The 6,179-nt window shown below is 35.9% G+C and overlaps 1 non-coding gene across 1 annotated transcript; it reads left to right on the top strand.

Moving 5' to 3' along the window:
* Positions 1–3,815: 3,815 nt before the first annotated feature.
* Positions 3,816–3,888, top strand: TRNAK-UUU (transfer RNA lysine (anticodon UUU)). Its single transcript has one exon. It is a non-coding gene; the product is annotated as a tRNA-Lys (tRNA).
* Positions 3,889–6,179: the final 2,291 nt, after the last annotated feature.

The raw sequence follows: 6,179 nt of genomic DNA, 5'->3' as shown, positions 1-6,179 counted from the left end.
CGAAGACTATCTTGAAAAAGGAGAACATGTGTTTCCCTTCCTTGAAGCTTCAAATTGAGCTTGTTCAGCTGGTCAAAAAATTTCGGCTAGGTACGCAACCCTTTTATTCCATTCTTCATCTTCGAAGTGAGCTACAAGATCTTTCCTTTCTTGAGTCTCCAGGAATAGCTTTATTTCATCTTTCATTTCAAAGACACGATTAATAACGTTTCCTTTCGACAACCAACGTACTGCCGTGTAGAAGAGAAGGACTTCGTGGTCAGCATTCATGTCTTTGCATAGTTCTTTGAATAGGCGAGTGTTGAGTGCTTGAGTCTTCACATAATTTACAATTTTGATTACAGATTCAAGCACTTCCTGCAGAGAGGCAGGGAGAGTCTTACTGGCGAGAGCATGTCGGTGAATCATGCAGTGGATGCCCTTTGCTTGAGGTGCTAGCTTCTTCACTCTCGACTAGAATCCTGATTTCGATCCCAGCATAGCCGGTGCCCCATCCGTACAAACCCCACACACGTTTTTCCATTGAAAATCTTCGTCTTGAAAAAAAAGTTGAAACTTTTTCCATGACATCATCAGCTTTTGTTGTGGTTTCAAGTGCACTGCAGAATAAGAATTCGTCTTTGATGTCACCTGAATTAATGTATTTCACGAAGACAAGCAACTGAGAACATGAACTTACATCTGTTGATTCGTCGAGCTGAAAGGAGAACAAAGGGGAACCCTTGATTTCAGTCAAAACCTGTTCCTTCACATCCATAGACATTTTAGAAATGCGCCTCTGTATAGTATTATTTGACAGGGATACTTGCTGCATCTTCTTTGCACTGGCTTCTCCAAGAATAAGATTTACTGCTTTCATCATGCAGGGTTTAAGAAGTGTTTCTCCAATCGTTTGAGGCTTTTTTTGTTCAGCAATTTCGAATGCAATCTCATATGAAGTTTCCACTACGGCTGGACTCTGCTGCTGAAACGACCCACTTCTATCGATTCTTTGGCTTTTAAGACACCGTTCATGCCGTTTGAAGAAATCCAAACCCTTCTTTGCGTGTTCTGGATGTTTCGTCTCGAGATGACGCTTAAGTTTTGATGGTTTCATTGACTCTGCACTCAGGACAGCATGGCACAAAACACACTGTGGTTTCTCGATGCCGTCGTTGGCGAGCACAGTGGTGAAGCCAATGTTGAGGTAGCATTCTGAGTATCTGCGCCGTTTAGCCGTGGACACAACTCACCTCTACTGCTTATTTATCTCCTTGTTAGAATCAAATAAAAATGTTGAATAATGAACGCTTTGAGAACTGTAGATCTTACACTGACTACTTGTGGGGGGTGCAGGTAGAGTAATGATGGGGTAAGTATTGGGAGGGAAGGGAGCGTGGCCAGTCGCGCGATTCGTCATCCACCAATCAGCAACGGACATGTGACTCACGTGTCGACAGCGAACACACACACACTTAATCACAGCTAAACAGACACACAAGCATACGTACATGAGCGTGCACTCACATATTCGCTACTCACTAGTACACACATACATACAGTTGCAGACACATACACATTCACACAGGCACGCATACATACACCCATAATATCACCTAATGACATTGAACTAACGTAGCACACGTTTTGCTTTGCACCTAACCAAAAAAAAAAAAAAAAGTAAGAGCATGAAAATGTAATTGATGAAATAAAATTAATGTTATCCCAAGCTACTCCTAACAAGGCTACGCGACTTCCCTGCCAAGGCTTCGCGAACCCCTGATCTATAGTTTCTAACATTGGTACTTATAACCACAAACTACCTGTGTTCTTAACAATTTATATGAAAAATATACGAAAAGCTTATACACAGTAAAAAACAACGAAAAACCCAACAACAACAACTTTCTGTTTTCAGAAGAGTTAAAAAAGTCTAGAAGTCGATGATTACTGTGCTAGTTCTGATCTTGTTTGTTTGCGTACCACTATTTTTTGTAAGAAAGTTACTCAGATAACGCTTAACATTGTATTAGAAAATGAAGTGACCCAAGGGCTCACAAAATCATAATTTAAATAACTGTTGGAATATCGCATTAACAAATCAGATGTTTTATTTCTTGATATATCTACGTTAATTGCTAGCGTTGCGAACTTTCTTGTGGGGTCGGGGTTTAATTAAGAAAGCTAATGGCTGAATGATTATTCCAAGGCCTTTAAAAACAATTAAATACAATCTGTATGTAGATAATACTTTTGTGACTTTTAGGAACTATTATCACGTAAGTTTTAAACTTGTTCGGCAAACAATTCTCCAGTAAAAAAATCTTTGAGAAAGACAATAACTCAATGTTACTATTTCTTAATTTAGAAATTAATAGCTTTTGTACACGTTTTGGAATTAGGTATTTATCATAAACTTACAAATATAGGATTGTATAATCATATAAGTAACTTTATGCTTACCAACTACAAAAAATAAAAAATCAAGTTTATTGAGCTTCCTATATTGCGTGCAAATTGTATTATTTCCGATAAGAAGTAAACAAATTAAAAATTTATCACTGGAAAATGTATTTCTTTTGACTTTGAAAAGGTGATGAAAGACCTCACAAAGTAAGTTTTACATAATAGTCTAAAACAAATCGCTGCTACGACCAGGGCCAAACAAAAATAATTTATTAAATCCAGAGTAACAATTTTAAACAAGTATAAATTATATGACCTACACAAAACTTATTAAAACGGGATTCACTCGGACTAAGTACAAACTTTAACAATACAACATAAATCTCAATGTTATTAATTTCAATAAATAAACACAGATTCCATCTCATTAACAATGTCAGGTAACAATACGCTCCAATTATCTCTTAACCTTACTCGTGGGGCCTGGCATGGCCTAGCGCGTTAAGGCGTGCGCTTCGTAATCTGAGGGTCGCGGGTTCGCGCCAAACATGCTCGCCCTCCCAGCCGTGGGGGCGTTATAATGTGACGGTCAATCCCACTTTTCGTTGGTAAAAGAGTAGCCCAAGAGTTGGCGGTGGGTGGTGATGACTAGCTGCTTTCCCTCTAGTCTTACACTGCTAAATTAGGGACGGCTAGCACAGATAGCCCTCGAGTAGCTTTGTGCGAAATTCCAAAACAAACAAACCTTCCTCGTTTAAGAACGAGGAAGTATTTTAATTTAGTGGCTAGGCCACAAGATTACATCTGATGTGACTATTTATTACCACAATTTACATAATCTGTCACAATACTAATATTGGTGATTGGTAGATGTTCATTGTTTTGTGTTTTCTCGCTGTAGGTGAGATCACGTGGTTTGTCTCCTGGAACAACATATTTAAACACACATTTATAGGCTACCGTGAATAACAATTTGATGGCGACTATCCCACTTTTAGAGTACTTTGGAAACAGTTTGAATGGGTAATGAAAAAAGGGTTATTAAAAATGCACAGTGTTTCGACCAGCTCATGTGATTATTAGGTATAAGTAGTTTACGTGGATTCCTGTGTCTGTCCGTATAAACTATTTGTATCACGTAGTGACAAGAGTTTATTTTATTGCCCATTCAGCTTTTTCCAAACACTACCTTGACGCTGATGAGAGTCTACAGTTACGTGGCCACAGACTGTGAAGGGAAAGGGGCGGAAAAGAATTTCAAAGTTGTGTGTATTGTGGGTAATAAGGATTTTAAAATTAATTGTGCACTAAATTTTAAATCGTCGGTGAATAATAACAATTATCATTTGTAAAGCAATAATAAAAATATTTGTTAATACCTCATAGAATTTTATTATTATCTAATATTTAAGAAAATTATTATATTCACAGCCCGGATAGCTCAGTCGGTAGAGCGTTAGGCTTTTAACCTAACGGTCCAGGGTTCGAGTCCCTGTTCGGGCGATCATATTTTGCCATCATATATAATGTTAGATAATATAATTGTGAGTGAAGAAATGTATTTTAATAACATTAAAACTATTTCTATTTCATGTAAAGATAGAACTATGTTTCAATGCTCAATCCTACGATCTCATGGCAGATAGTGAAACCTGATATGTGTTTTCTTGAGTCAAAGTTTGAACGTTAACAGGGTGAAAAGCACATCACAATTAAAAAAAAAGGAATCATATTTACACTGTATACATTATTTTAAAATCTGTTATACTTATGATTTTTAAAGGTATTTTCACAATTTGTATTAATAATTGCTCTTACTATTTACACACTTTCCCAAAAGAATTTACAATATAACTTTAAGTAAACAATCAAAGTTTCTTCGACTCCTCTATTAAAGAATACTGTGGAAAAGGCTAGGATTTTATATATTGTTTATAATGTAACAATATTTAACCAGTACATAATTCTTTACATTTCTACCTTAACATAAAAGTGAAAAGTTTGCTGAAAAGGAAAGCATTACTATGCTTATTTACAGATAGTGGAAATATTTGTCGAGTTATGTACACTGTTTTTCTTTATTTTCTCAATCGGTACTTGTGGTTCCGAGCCACTTAGTGTATTACATAGAATCTCTGGCATAGATGAAGCGCGTGCCATTTCAAATCTTTACATATAGTTTGTGTGTGTTTTTCTTTTAGCAAAGCCACAAAGGCTATCTGCTCAGCCCACCGAGGGGAATCGAACCCCTGATTTTAGCGTTATAAATCCGGAGACATACCGCTGTACTAGCGGGGGGCTTACATATAGTAACTACGTGCTTCGATTTGTTAGCCCCGAATTATCTACGCTATTTTGGATTTCTGTTTGGAACGGTTTCAATATTGCAGAGATCTCATGAAGACTTTTCAGATTCACTACACTGCATTGATATATTTTACAAATATTCAAAATATTAAACAAGAAATTTTCTGGCAGTGAATACTTTATTTTCTGAAAAGAAAACTGAAGAATCAATAAAATACTAACATTCTCTAGCAAGATGTGCTCATTTGTTAGTCATAAATCTACTGTTATTGGTATGTATTTGAGTATACTTTCATTCGAACGGGATAAATTTCTCAAATGTGAACATTTTAAACCTAAAGTTATACGTTATACTATGTTGTTATGAGTAGCAGTTTAGGCTTAACACTAGTATTTTTTGTAAAAAATATTCAGCCTTAATTTTATTAATACAAAGTTTATTGGGGACTAGGCCTAAGTAAATGAATTTTTAGAACATGGTTGGAGGCTTCCCCTAGACCCTCCATTAGTACTTCGTTCGTCACATTGGTTTGCACTTATTTCATATGAGTATTTAACTGTTAATTTATAACAGACAATTCTTCACCTTAAGACAATTTTAAAATGCTCCTTTAGCATATGTAATTAAGACTAACCCTAAAGACCTCAGCATTATTGGAATTACAGTTTAAAATGTAAAGCCTGTAATTTTATTATTATGTGCTGTATGAAGTTTGCTCTTTGTTAGTATATGAATGCATTGTGTTTAAGAATGAACTCAGAACAAATATTTGTTCTAAATTATGCAAGTTTCACATTATACATGGTCAAGAAAATGTTTTTGGTTTTTTTTTTCATTCAAGTTACCACCAATATCAAAGTAGCAACTCTTACATGTCTGGAGATAACATTACTCTAAACTCTCAAGGGCGAGTTTAGCAATGTCTTCAGGTGATATATAGAGGTTATGGCTCCACTTGCATTGTAGTTAGAAAGACTGATGTCAGGTATAAATGAACAGTTTCATTTTAATAAGGAACTTCAGACTGTGACGGGGATTCACACCCCAAGACTTCGGTAAGTCCGTAATCTTGTCTGTGACACACAAGGGGACAGCAGCCTTGGAAGTAGTTAGTCTGATACCAGATTTCACTCGAGTATTTCGAAGGAAAATTCAGTAAAAGTGATAGTAAGTCCAATGTGTCATAACATATAAATATGTAGACATAGTGCAGTGCATTTTTCCTTATTTAATGAATATTGTGGGTTTTTATTTCATTCAACATCTATTCAGTCAGTAAGTTATAGTACTACTCCGCATTTGATATCTTGATCGAATTTCTAGTTGTCATAAACTATCAATAAACAACATAGTAAAACTTCTTACCTTTTGCTTGACAACATTCACAAAACTTAAAGTCTTAAATCATATCCTCCAATACACTCAATAAATAGAAGTATCTTCACACACAGTTCACAATCACAAGGTGTGGCTGTCCGCGTGTGAA

Source organism: Tachypleus tridentatus, chromosome 7 (assembly GCF_004210375.1).
Source record: "Tachypleus tridentatus isolate NWPU-2018 chromosome 7, ASM421037v1, whole genome shotgun sequence".
NCBI classification, from domain to species: Eukaryota; Metazoa; Arthropoda; class Merostomata; order Xiphosura; family Limulidae; genus Tachypleus; species Tachypleus tridentatus.
The sequence above is the reverse complement of the archived record's forward strand: the minus strand, read 5'-3'. Positions and strand labels throughout refer to the sequence as shown.